Here is a 14,666-nt window from a genome sequence, read left to right on the forward strand (position 1 = left end):
GAGAGAGAGAGAGAGAGAGAGAGAGAGAGAGAGAGAGAGAGAGAGAGCACTTAAGATGTAGGCTCAGTACCTTAAATGCCCCCTCGAGTCTGCCGGTTATCTGTCCGTTTGATTGAATGAAGCAGGGGTGAGTGTGATATGTGATAAGATTAGGGATTATGTCGGGATGAAGAGAAAGTTTACACTCCTGTGTTCAGCACCCATCCACAAGGCCAATAACCCTAGCACTATCAATTATGATGAAGTAAAGGAATTACTGAACCCACGTTGAAATGGTCATAAAATATCTATTAAACAAGACAAAGAGTGCGCAGGCCTGCTAGCGACTCTGAGGTTGTACTTGGACACAACAGCATGCGTACGTGCTCACAGTGACAATGCTAACATTCTGATGTTAAGCAGGTAGAATGTTTACCATGTAGTTTACAGTGTTAGCATGCTAACTGCAGCTATCAATGAGTATTTTAAATTCTAAATATAGAAAATGGAATCGTACAAAAAAAGCATTTATATATGGAAATAAATATGTGATTGTGAAAAAAAAAAACAAAAAAAAAAAAAAGAGCAATACAGAAGCTGTGTGCCTCGTGCACACTGCACTGCTCCTCGTGCATGACGGGAGTCAACCAATGTCACTTTCATTAAATGAAAAGTGAAATGTAGGGTTTTACAAGAAATCCCCACTGTAAAGAAAGTCTCCAATCCACGCCGAGTTTGATAAACGTCTCTGCTCGTCTGTCAGCAGCAGCTCCTGGGACAGCGGCTCGCTAACCGGCCTTCCCCAGGCTAAGTGACAGGAGACATTAACTGGACCTAAATAGTTTTCATGCCGGCTCCATGGGAAGAAATCAGCGTTTGTAGGCCAAAGTATAGATTAATTGATTTTATTTCGTCGCCGGTAGTGAACCAGGCGAGCTCACAGACAGAATGGGAGCCTTCATCAATCAATATAAATATGGTTAAGTTCAAAACACATACACCATACATACATAAACCTGTATTTTTGTGCTTTATAAGAATTAATATTCTAACATCCTTTTTTCAGCCCTATTGCTAACATTTGCTTGTAGCCCGACACACAGCGCTCGTAGCGCTAAGAATGCCGGGAATGTATTATGTATGAATGTAGTATTCCAAGTATTCAACAAGTTAAAATTTTGACCCGACAACGGCGTGACAGGAAACGTCAGAGAATGAATGTCTGAACCACATTTCATGGCTCTCCATCTCATAGTTATTGATCCCATCTTGTCGATGTAGAGATATTTCACTGGATAAGTGAAAACTTTGACCTCTTAGTGGCGCTACATGAAGAGTAAGGGATTCACCATGAATATCATCATCTGGGCACCATGAATATCTGTACAAAATGTAATGGCAATCCGTCCAATAGCTGTACAGACATGTCACTAAAATCCAAAAATGTCAATCTCGTGGTGGCGCTAGCAGAACACCCAAAGGATCTCCAGAGTCAGTAGGTTGCATCATCTCGAGAACATGGATGTCTGTACAAGACCTCACCGCAATCCATCGAATAGACAATTCAGTCTGGACCAAAGTGGTGGACCTACATTGCCATCTGTAGAACTATACCGCCAGATACAATATACACTTAAAACTGTAAAAATGGTGCATTCTCATACAACTGGCAACATGTTACAATCTCACACCAGGAAGGGAAATACTGTTGGAAACTTTCACGTGACCTTGCTTTAATTAAATAACCCCCCCTGCTTCCCCTTTGCTGTCACTACCACCTTGCAGGAGCTCGCACATCAGGAAGAGGCCCCCCTCAGCTGTCTGCTCGGCATCCTGCCCCGAATCTCCCTCTATTCAAATGGAGCCAGGACACTTGATGAAAGATGGGTTCTGGCTAGGTTATTATTATCTAGGTGGGGGAGATCAGCCACTGACAGGTGGCTGCCATCAGGGTGGGAAGTGGGTGTTGTGGAGAGTGGAAGGGGATGATCTGCTGTGCGGTGGCTAGAAAGACGCCTTGACCTTCATGGCTGGAGACAGGCCCCTGTTTTGACAGCGTAGAAGAAATAATTTAAAAAAAAAACCCTACGAGTAGTGTGGAGAACGTCTAGACAGGAGCTGGTGAGCTGAGAGAGCCTAGTGTCCGTGCCCACTGCTGCTGTAGTGAGAAAAAGGACCCAGAGAAAATAGCCTCTGACAGGGTGGCAGGGATTAAACCAACACTGCATCAGTCAGGCCCGTTTTCTGAGGAGAGCCGAGAGCTGAGACAGAAAAAGAGGGAGAACGAGAGAATAAAGGTGTGCTCATATGCAAAGAGCTTTGAGAGGAGTCATAAATGAATAAATATGTTAATAAAAAACTGCTACTGCGCAAAATTAAAGAGTTCAAAGCAAGATGAAATGGAGTGTCCTGTGGGCATGTGCAGCGGAGAGGGACGGCACAGAGGAAATGACTTTTGCTTGAAAGAAGAAACAAAAAAAAAAAAAAAAAGGGAACGAGTGGAAGAAGAAAGATGTGAAGCCCAATAGGGAGATTGCATTGTTTGAGGTGTGGAGAAAGAAAGGTGAGAGTATTGACACATTGATGAGGACTTAAAAAAAAAGAAAAAAAAAAAAAGATGGTTTTAAAGAGGGTATGTTAAATATATTAAAAAGGCATGTAATGTTCCAGGTAAGGTAATGGCGTGAGAACGAGGCAGGTGTTCATTCCTTCTGCCTGAGTGACCGATTGAAAACCTGCATATTATGAGATATTATAGCGGTGTCAGCAATTATGAATGGTACGCTGTAATAAAATGCATTCACACTGCATTGCAAAGACAGTATGATGAAACTATGTATACCATTCTCACAGAAAAAAAAAAAAAAAAAAAAAAAAAAAGACTCACACCACACGCTGTGGTTAACATTGAGACCACACTCTGCTGGGACACATGGAGAGGGTAATGATGTCCTCAAAGATCAGAGGGAACATGGCGCATGGTAAAGAGCAGGGCGGTCATTATCTGGTAGTATGACAGACGTGAGATGGCCTCTAACACCCTGACAAAAGGTTGGTCCCTAATGAGTGCGGAGCGGAATGATGAGTGGATGGAAAAGGGAGTAGTAGCATGTACAAATCAGAGACAAGTCATACCTTTATGTTCAAACGAGACACCGCGTTGAGCAAGGGGAAAGAAGGGCACATGTCTGAAGTTAATCAGTAAAGGCACCAGCGAGCACTGTTAAGCAGCTATATGTAATCTTAGACAGCAATAGATCGTACATTCTGGTCAAGATGCCTCCATGATTTCAGTACTGTGCAATACGCAGAGTGTATATCTGCACCTGATACACAACAACTCATTTATTTGACTTGTCACAGCAATTAGAAACACCTCCTGCTGAAAGTGGTTTGGTTATTAAATTATTGGTTGGATGAAAACCCCTTTCTTTGGGGGGGGGGGGGGGGGGGGGGGGTGGGTTGCATAATCAGTTCTCCGCTTCCATTTGTATCACACACGGCCCACTGTGAAAATGCGGAGGACGATTTCCATCTCCATTTATTCACTATATCTTGGGGACACAGAGGAGGAGATTAACATTGCACAACATCTCCAATCACATCGCATGCGATCTGAGTAATGCGGTCATCATCCTCAGGCCTAACTCATTTCCCAGTAATGAGTGCAAATCAACTCCCAGTCTGTTTGCCAGTGACAGCAGCTGGCACAGAGAACGTCGCGTCCACAATCGGTGTCGCTTTCACCCTCGTTCTCTCTGTGCACTTTGGAAATACCTATTCTCTTCCACCCCCGCTTTATCTCTCCACGTAGCCAATGGGTGGGCAGCAGCAGAGTGAGCTTTGGTCTGATATTTAACAAAGCCTTCGAGGTCTGTGCCATGAGAAGTGGGGGTGGGGGGATGGTGGCTGGTAAGGGACAGATTTCAGGCTGTTTGCCCAATCCAGAGAGAGTGAGATATGGCTACCATCTGCATGGAGGGAGAGAGAAAAGGATCAGGGCGTCCCTCCCCGGCGTGCATGTGTGCTGTAATGAAAGTAATGTGGCGGCTAAATGGAGACGACTAATCAAACTCTTGGGAGAGAGGAGAAAACAAACACGAGCGCACACACACACACAACCACAATTCCAATAACACAGAGAGCCTGAGCCTTCCTATGGAGACACGCCATCAACACCAGAATGAAGAAAAAAAAAAAAAAAGACCTCTCAAAATTCAGGATCTGTGCTCATCATGACAGTAAGCCTCCTGGTTATGTTGCAGGAGAGTGTTAATTGCTGCCAAATGTAGTCTTTAGAAAAGGCAAAGGTCTGAAATGACTGTCTGTAGGACCATTATAACAAATGGCGTACTTTAGACGTATAATTGTTCTATATCCCGATGTTTGTTTGGAGTTAGAGCCAAGCGGCTGAAACATAATTCATAATTCAGGGGTATTCCGGGCAGCACTTATGAGTATAAAAACAAACAACAATCTGTGCTTCCATTTGCTTCCATCTAGTGACACATGGCGCGTCTTTAAATAACGTCAATTATGTTGTCAACTGCATACTGATAGCTTCAGAAAGCTATTGGAGCAGCTCTAGCTTTTGACTCACTCTTCGTCAGGGCTGTGCCACATCCACGACTCACTGATATTGGGAACAATTAACTAATTACCTAAAATAAGTAGGTTAAAAGTACCAAATACAATGCAGGATATTGATGACATAAAACAGGGCATCAATCTGATTAGCTTTACTAATTGCAAGTAGCAAACTGGACATGGTCACGCTGTTTTCCCTTTATTGATTGATGTTAATGGCCTGACAATGTTCAGTGTAACAGCCATTGCTTCACAATATATATTTAAACACACTAGGGCCGCCCCCTTTTAGTCAATGAGTCAACTAGTTCGTCATTTTGGTCTTATTCCACTAAGATTTCTTTAGTTGATTAGACATCTTTCATGCTGAATGACTTACTTCCAAGAAACATATGAGCACATCTGTGGCACACACAAGGTTTAAAACGGTGTTTTGTGAGATTCTCTGTGGAGAAACTCAACAAATTAAATCAACTAATCCTGTAAGTTGACAAAATCGTATGAGTGTAACTCATTTCTTTTGTTGAGAGAGCCCTAAATTCCACTTTGGCATCGGTAAGGCCGTTTAACAGGGTTGACCGCGTTCAATATTTAAACTCCCTGTGCGATGGTTTCCTTTAACCGCAGCGGTAATGCTGGCATCATCTTGGACCGGTGCAGCTTTCCATAAACTTTTACCGTTTCCAATTCTGCCAGACTGTGAAAATGTCATGCAGAAAATGACTGTCCATTCATGCTCTGAAGGCAGGTGAACCAAAAAGAAAAGATATGAAAATAAAAACATTAGTTTTTTCTACGCTGACATATAATGGCCTTGGAATTCTTCAAGCTGAACATGTTTCCCTGTTCAGTTGAGGTTGAAAATTCAACAAACGTTGATCAAACCTGACCACGCTCCGCAAAGTCCTCTTGCTACTGGCATGTCTGTACGACCAAATGTTGGGACTTCTATAACAAGGGACAAACAAAGATTTAGACACAAAAAAAAAAAAAAGGTCGAAGATAACAATTTGACCTCTTGGTTCGCTCCAACTTAATATATCATTACCATCTCACTGTCTTTACTGGTTAAGCCCGCCGTCAATGTGAGCGTCTCTCCCTTTAATGATGCCATCTCAGTGCCTCTCAGTGGAGGAGAATATCTGTGTGACACCTCCTCCAACCACCGCTGGCATGACGGCCGAGTCCTCATTAAGGGACAAGTCCACCTGGCTTTCAGACAGACAACACTTCTAATGACATCCTGCAATAGCGCTGGTCTCCTCTCAGCGAGGGAGAGGTGCAGCTCAAATCCCTGAAAAGAGAGTTCTCCACCGCCGTGCAACCAGAGGGGTGACGGTAATGATAATGGCGTTGTGGAACGATGGGTGCTTAATGACTACGGGGGTTATCAGTGGGGAGAATCATTCCGTTTGATAAAGTCTCTGCAAAGACATTTATTTCTATCATGAGACAGTTATCCAGAAAAGTACCAACTCTGGGTTGCACACAATGCGTGTTCCGGCAAATATTTTAAATAAGTGATCGAGATGGCTGCACAAACATGAGCTGCTCACTTCTCATTACTGACTCAACATTTTTCATCAGTTCAGCATGAACAATAGCAGATCAGACCGTTCCAAAAGCCAACAACATCTGCTGCTGCTGACGCACTGGTGGGGCCAGAGCACTACTAGAAACGCCGTTTCCTCTGACGGGTAATGAAGCTTGCCTAATGGTTGGAGGTCCCGACAACAAAGCCCAATGATGTTTTGTACATTTCACTCCACTAGTACTATTCGTTTTCTCTGGACTTGACTTAATTCTTAACTCCAACTAGTACCAACACGACTAGGACGGCTACATGTTCACTTCTACTGGCACATCAGTATCATCCTAATACGATAGAGGAGGATGTGTTAGAAGTAATTCGACGTCTCACCCGCAACATGAATAGGTTGGAGTGCGTAATGAGGAGGTGGAAACACTAAGCCGCTTACATAAATCAGCTCTTTGAGAGACAGGCCGCTTTACCTCGCAAAGCCTATTTACAGCTGTTAAGACAATTTCCGATGCATGGCGTTTCCTTGCTAAACAAGAGACCCTAAGAGCAAGACGATGTATGGGAAGACAACAGGCCCTTGGAAAAGCCAATAGGCGTTTCTGAATGAAGTTGGCGAGGTGTCTGTCAGTAGGTCGCGGTTCTCCGTGTAAATAAGCTTGTGTTTCAAACCAGCCCCATCTCCATCCTCTCCCAGTGTGTGTGATCTCAGCACGTATTGGGGACAGGACAACTGCAGACGAACATCTGTCTCCCTGAGACAGGCCAGCCCTCTCAAGGGACCAGAGCGGCTCCGTCCATCAGCGGGAGCCCCGCAGGGGAGTTGGGTGGCGAGACGGAGATACCCGCAGCGTTCTCCAGCTGACTCCCATGCACTCATTTAGTTCCCCTACAATTTGATTAAAGTGGCAAACGAGGACACTGAGGTACTGCTGTAGCACTAGGTTTTCTTTTACAGGAGGGGTGGGGCATAAATAGAGGGGTGTTAGGCACTACAGACAGAGCAACAACAGATTGAAGCAAAGGCAAAATGAAAGAGCAGACGGGAGTGACTGAACAAATTGGAGGAAGACGAAAAGAGACGAGGGGTCTTAAAAGAGAGGGACTCAAGCAAAAGAGAAGAGAGAATGTGAAGGTAAAATGCAGACGAAAGAACTATGTTGTTTTGACTTCACATTAGCAGTTAATCGCCATGTAAATGGACCTCAACCCATTTAGGTAGAAGTCACGAACGTAATACACTAGTTGTTTCAAACTCTGGCCACGAACAGCAGCAGCACGGTTCGTGGTTGCAGATTTATCAAGCGATTTTCTTTTATTAGTGTGCACATACCAGATCCGTCTCATAAGTGTAAATAAGGAGTACAATTTCAAGATTTTGAAGAACAGCGAAGTGAATTAGAACAATCTATTATTCTGTAATCATATAACTTTAGTCTTTTGCAAATTGCCCATTTGCAGTGGACAGTTGTAGAAAGTGGTCCAAATGTCCTCATGTCAGTAGTGTAAAAAGTTAATATACCCACAAAATTCATAACAATAGTTCACTTAACTGTATATATACACACCATGCTGTACGTGTCTGTTGATTGCTAGCAGCATCATGATGCATCACATGACAAGTGTTTTGGACTTAACACTGGTGGTGCACCAACAAAGTTAAACTCAGTCTGTGAGTACCTTTTGTAAGTAGCTTTTTTATAAAGTTGCACTCACACTTTCTCATCTTACTCCGACACCATGACTGCTGCAGGTGACCTCATTATAAAAAGAGCTTGCTAACTTCTCTCGTCTCGCATAGTTGTAGAACTCGAGAACATATACACAAAGTCCATTGGGTCTCATGTTTCCGGTGTCCTTCCCCTCCCACAATGGCTCATGAGTTCACCCATTTGAAACGGACATCATTAAACAAACCCCGTTTCTTCGCGACACCGTTGCCTTCACAGCCAGACCGCCATGTGTTTACATTGGAAACAACGAAGGTGACAATTGTAGCCGCTCGCCAATGGAAATGAAATGGCATAAAGATCAGAATACACGTGCAATACTCCGTGAGACTGAGGCTGCATGTTCTTTTGATGTTCTAGAACCAATGGTAAGATCAACAGATGAGCAGCTGCCTCCGTGGCCTCGGCCCAGTGGACCAATGAGAAGAGGACATGGGGTCCAGATGGTGTACAAACACACAGAGCTCTGAGAGGGTCCTCACACTACTTCAGACAAAGACAGAAGTGAAAGGGCCGAGGTTGAGTCAACTATACTAGGCACTAACCGAAACTGTCAGCGCTTTTCACCAGAGACTCTGCCTCATTTTCTGAAGGGAGAAGATGAAAGTGGTCTTAAAAGGCACTTGAAGTGCTGAAGTGCACGAGGCGGCTCTAGTGGGGACTGTGAATGAGAAGGAGGGAGCGCGAGGTAAAAGGATAGGCCTGAACATGTACCATGTTTGACAGTAAGATGTATTTGTCAGTGAGGAAGGCAGGTCCCATGTGTCCACAAGGTGTATAGTACAGCTGCGACGTTCCTTTTTCCTATTCAACACTACACGAATGTTTGGTTTGTCCAAACACTTTCTTAGTCATTGGTGAGACAGGATTGATATCGCACATCGAGAGCTGAGCATAATGGAATCTGATGACAAAGGGCCGAGGCCTTATACGACGCTGTTGTACAAACAAATCACGGGATGGCAACAATTGGGACCGAACTGGAGTGAATACAAAGAAAAAGGCTCACAGAGAGAAAGCAATAAGAAACAAATATCACTGCATTGCGTCTTACAAATTCACTGCTAAATGAATCATGGAATAGCCTTAATAAAACATTTAATATAATTTAACTTAGAAAAGCAGTAATCATCTGTATTCAAGTAAAGCTGCACTTTTGTTTCTTTTATGTCTCATGGAAACCTGTTGGTGTGCTTTCTGTGTGCTCATGCATGTTAGGTTTAGTAGCCGTCTTTATCTACAGCACAGCACACTCTCTGGAAGTCAATGAGTACGAACACATGAAAATTACATAAAATGCAACCAAGCAAGTTTGAGTGGCACATAAATCCCACAGCACTTTTTCATAATATTTGAATGAATGAGAACAAATGAATTTGAATGGATGAGAACAAATGAAGCGGCGGGGTCTTGTGACACGCCAACAGGTGACTTCAGATATGGGACTCGGGAGGGACGCATGGATAAGGAAGTCCTCGGATTGGCTTGCGGTGATGCCCGTGTGGGGGGGAAGGAGCGTTTCTATGACAGATGGTACACGCTAGGCAGCGTGTTGGGTTCGTGAAGAAGCATATGGTACTCTCTAGATGAGCTCATAAACCACTACCAGGCCCAGTCGGAGGTGTAAATGCTTTTGTGCACCCTGCCAGAGAAAGCGCCACTGTTGATATCACCACCAAAATAAATGTGGAGGCACACCAAGTGTGAGCATGGGTGTTATGCCGTATCTTATGCGACTGAAGCATTGTATTTAAAACCCTTACCAACAAACCATTCTAATGTATCGTCACTGCTGAGAACTTTATAAATAGGGGCAAACATCAAATTAAATAGCAAAACAAAGAGTCCAAAGTAACCCTTTTACACCATCGCATCAGCTCCATTCACCAAGAGGTTATCCAAAAGCGTACACGCCTTACCCTACACACCAAAGCAGAAATATGCAGGACTGTATGGCAGGGAGCTTCACGTCTGTCCTCCCGACATGCCCCTGGCTCTGTGTCTGGTATGTCACATGTTGCTCCACGCGGTTAGTGACGGAGGATATGCAGTGGATGTGTCTGGGAGTCCGTCCAGCAGAGGCTGCTGTGCAGGGAGCCTCCTCTGCACCTCAGTGCACAATGGGAAACCCATAGCACTGGTTTTCATGAAGGGAGAGATCAAATTATCTCAGCCAACCCTCGGTGTGCCGGTGCATGCCTCCGCTCCTGGGTGGTGTTTTTACTGCAGGTTGGCTTGTTGCAATCTCCACATGCTTTCCTTTCAGCAGATACAATTCACCAAGCAGCCTCCAACTTCAAACTGGACGACCCAGTCCGTATTGGTTATTTATTTTTAATGCGAAGATCCTATATCGTTTTTTTATATAATAAAATGTTTACTGAATTCAGAATTCAACATTGGACAACAGCAAAACCCTCCACACACTGGGATGGCGGCAGTGATGCTGGTGGTGTTGTCAGAAGCTGGCTGCTTGGTCCACATAAAATACAAGATACTCGCTCATCGATAAATCATCCGAGTGGGCGTTTGCTCTACATTTAATTCATACACTGTCTGAAACTAAAGGCGTAACGTTTAGGTGGCAACACATGGCACAAAATATTTTGAGCCAGGATTGTGTGGAAAGAAGCGAGCTGCTGGTTTTCAACGACATCCGTCTCACTTTGAAGACCACAGGCCAGAAGCATAGCGGGGATCTGAGCTGCCACAACTAAATGAGCAGAAAACAATCACTTCAAAATACACAGTGTGCCCGGCCTTGAGCTACTCTTATTTACACATCATCTGTGGCACAGTGTAAGCCTCATTGACTTGAGCTATTGAGGAACCCCAGTAGGCAAAGAAAAAGAGCATTCCACCTTCTCTGGAATAAAGAAACCACTAAATAAATATACTGTATATAGCGTGGCCAAGAAAACAGTTTATTTTTTATTTTTTTTTTAAATGCAGGAACGAATGTTTACCTCAGTCAACTACATTTGGAAAGCTTTCAAGCATGTCGGCTTTAGGCAGCAATGCGAGGCAGAATGAAACTGATGGAGACACATTTGTCAAATGAATAAATTCTTCTTTCTTTCCGTCTTTCTCACACACCATAAACAGCCAAGCATAAGCAAATCTGCACACCTGCAAACACACACCTGCTCCATCAATGAGTTGGCTTATGTCAAGGCAGCTCGCTATTATTCAGTAAGCCAAAATATCAAACTAACTATCCCTCTAATAAGCACACATGAGACTTGACAGCCATGCATAAAAACTGCTCTGTTTACACTGAATATTCATAGCAGGGTGAAATAAATTAAAACGCTTCCCACCTCTGTTAATCATCATTCTGGCAGTGAGGCTGTGCTAAGCACAAAGTGAAGAAGAGAGGCAGAGGTAGACTGAGGTGAATGAGGAGCGGAAGAAATTAAGGTAACTTCCAAAACTGAACACAAGACACACACAAAAGAAAGAGAAAGAGAGAGAGAAAATGTCATCGCAGCACAATTTTTCAAAGGAAAGTCAGGATGATGACAACGGTTAAGATATAAGACAACGTATACCGAACTCATCCAATATGAGGTGTACACATGCGCGAGTGTATGTTGCTCTCATTCATCACGCAGGCTCAACATGCAGTCAGGATAAGAATCCGAAGCAATGTTTTCTTCCATCGCTGCTTTTGTCAGTGAATGATTGCCGGGAGAGGCAGGAGCCATGACAGACATGAAGGGCTCTCGCACCAAGCAAGGGGGGGGGGGGGGGTTTGATTTAAAATTCAGACTGAAAATCCATCAAGATTTGCTCAACAGATGCATCTGTCAAGCTGGTGGGGGACACACAAAGTGGACTGCATAATCACATTCTCTTTGGCTGTAGCAGGCCACAGGTGTGTGTGTGTGTGTGTGTGTGTCCGTGCAAACACGGAATCTATATTCATTACCGGACTTGCTTTGATGTCTCAAAAGTGCAAGATAGCAACCAGGTCTTTGTGGGGAAAAAACCTGCATCTGTGTGTTAAGGTGACAACGCTCACATCACTGCAAAAGGAAAAAGCAATTCAGTTGTCTTGCATTGACTGAAGCTCTACACCGTTATCGATAACATATTTAGCCAAATATGAAATGGATCTGGCAAAGACGACAACTTTCTTTCAAATCTGTATCACCCACAATTTCTTTTTTCAAAGATGGGGTTATTTGAGTGATGCATTAGGTGTCACAAAACTCTTTCAAGTGGTTTTCCTGGAATAATTCTTGCTCCATTTCCCAAAGCAGCATCACCATCTTAGGTGTGCCCGTGCTTCATCCAATATGCACATTTTGCTCCACATTGAGATGGATTGATGATGCGTCTGAAGTCAAACTTTTATTATATTTTGTATTTTTCCATCTGATGACATTGAGCTTGTTTTTTTTTTTTACACTAATGTGTACTATTAATACTGTGTGAACCTGTGAACTCTTTTACTTAAGTGCTCTCCTACTCAAGTCATGGATGTTTTTCACGAGCCTGAAGCACTCAGTGAAGCACTGAGTGAAAGGCGCCAACAAAAGACACTTGATCATATCCATCTTTAATGGGCTGAGTGTTGGGTTTGCACCACAAACATTTGTAGCTTAATTTCTGGGACCGCTTTTGGGTCAAACTTTAGAAAGCAAGGAAACAGAAGAGCTGGTTGAAAGTCCACTGCCGCATGCCATCGTAGCATCGCATTACAAACATCAATTATTGATTCTGCTGGAGAGACGTTTACTTGTACTTTCCCCATTCACTGCCGAGGAGCAAAGCACGTTTTTGGAGGCATAAATTTTCTTAGCTCTACAACCAGACAAAAAAAGGGAATGCCCGAATGTCTACAAAGCAGTTGAGAGGTGGATAATATCCACAAATATGACGCCAATAACATTTTCAATCAAAATAAATATTAAAGTTATGTTGTGTAACCTCGAGGTCCAAAAGTTTACTTTTCAAAACTATAGCGTGGTCCTTGGGCTGTCACACACACACACACACTAAAAGCTTGGACATGAGACTTGTGGATCTGGTTCATTGGTTTTGGATACACAGCAAGAGTTAGAGTGCACATTACAAAAACTTTGGACTTTCTGATACCTCCCTGCACAGCTCGCCCAGTATGGGGCCCTACTTTCAATGAGCCACGTGCTGGTTGTGAGTCACCCATCTGCCACGATGTAAATGCTCCCCTGAGTTGTCAATCAAGGTAAAGGGAATCAATGGTCCATGTCGGAATCTGTTTTTTTTTTAATGTTTTGATAGAGAAGGAGAAAGATTTTAAGCTGTTTTTCCTACGCGGTAATAGAACAAATCAATCTGTGTCCACTTTAGGAGAGTTGGACCACTCTATAGTACACAAGAGGAGTGAGAAGAGTTTCTATATAGCATAGCTGCAATTGAACTGTCAACTTAACCACTTCATGGTTAAGTGAGAGTAGCGGAGAGGAGAATACTGGTTGGTGTTTGTGTTTGTGTGTCTCATGTGGGCAAGCTCAAGCTACGCATGTCATTCATCTGCGTCTGTGCTTCCATGCTTGGCTGATTCATTCTACTGTGTATGCAGGGAACCAGGGGCTCACAGCAGGATATCAGCACCACACATAAATCTGTTTGAGTCACTCCTGGTCAGCTCAGATAGCTCCAGCCCTCCTTATCCCCCGTACGGAGCCGTATCCCGTGTCCTCTACGGTGGAAAGCCATGAAACGGAGCTCCGTGGGCTGGCTTCACACGCCCCCTCCCCCCCCTCCCCCCCTCTCGGCCCGGGGCCAGAGCTCGACAAGTCTCACTTAGAATTTCAGCCCAACAGATCTGAACTAAAGAGGCCACTGAACTCCCCCTTTTTCCTCTCATTCTCCGTCACCTAACATGGCCCGAGAGCGAGCCGTCCACATCCATGCGACAGCATGAAAAGACACGGTGTGTATCTGAAGAAATGAAGCGTCCGTGGATGCTCGCTTTCATGCTTTTAATGGTGAGCCAGCAATTGTCACAGGATACACAAAGTGTGAGAAACACACACACACACACGTACTAGGACACTGACCAATGCTTAGTGCATGAATGGAGATAAGAAGATAGAGCAGCTCTGAAGCACGCTGTGGGAATAAAGGGGTTGATTTACTAAGCCAACCTGAAAATCACTGCCTGAGCTGCGAAGATTTGCGGTGGCGCATGTTTTCAATTTAGCCGGGAATTAACTAACACTCAGGACGCAAGTGGTCACAGTGAAGTTCATTTGAATGCACCGCTGCTAATTAAGAGCGGCTGCTGGGCTATTAAACACGTGTCTTGTCAATTTCTAGAAAGTAATAGAGTGCAAAAAAAGTTCTCTGCTCCTGAGCTTGAAATATCGGTTGAAGAAACCAATAAAAACATTTCTGAACTGCAGCCATGCAATTCCCTCCACTGCAGTGGACAATCCGCAATGATAAATCACTTCCAGCCACCATTTGGATAAAGTTCCTTTCCCTCTGCACACACCTTATTTTGCAGTTCAACATAAAAATGTCCCGAAATGTGTTATACAATAACCCATACATGCAATGTTGCCACTATTCAGTCGCCAGTACAAAACTTTAAAAACAGCCCCATCAACTATGCCATAACCATCCAAACGTTATCCGACTTGCAAATCCTGCTTTTGCTTTCTGTTCCCTTTTAACTTCTTAGCCCTGAGTTCTCTGTCTCTCCATTTCTTCTCCAACCAAACAATATAGGTACTGTCATGAGAATATATGTCCTCTTCCTCCCATTCAGTTTCTCTTTGTCTGCATCGTAAACCAGGGCCATTGAAAGCAGCGTCCCGGGCGTTGGAGAGCCCAAA

General features: G+C 43.9%; 1 protein-coding gene across 1 annotated transcript in view; it reads right to left on the bottom strand.

Moving 5' to 3' along the window:
• The window catches only part of suclg2 (succinate-CoA ligase GDP-forming subunit beta), an 83,955-nt gene that overhangs the window by 50,787 nt on the left and 18,502 nt on the right, over positions 1-14,666 (bottom strand). The gene's annotated exons all lie outside the window — the stretch shown is intronic.

The sequence above is a fragment of the Anarrhichthys ocellatus genome, unplaced genomic scaffold (assembly GCF_004355925.1).
Source record: "Anarrhichthys ocellatus isolate YVR2014 unplaced genomic scaffold, GSC_Weel_1.0 scaffold1, whole genome shotgun sequence".
Classification (NCBI taxonomy): domain Eukaryota; kingdom Metazoa; phylum Chordata; class Actinopteri; order Perciformes; family Anarhichadidae; genus Anarrhichthys; species Anarrhichthys ocellatus.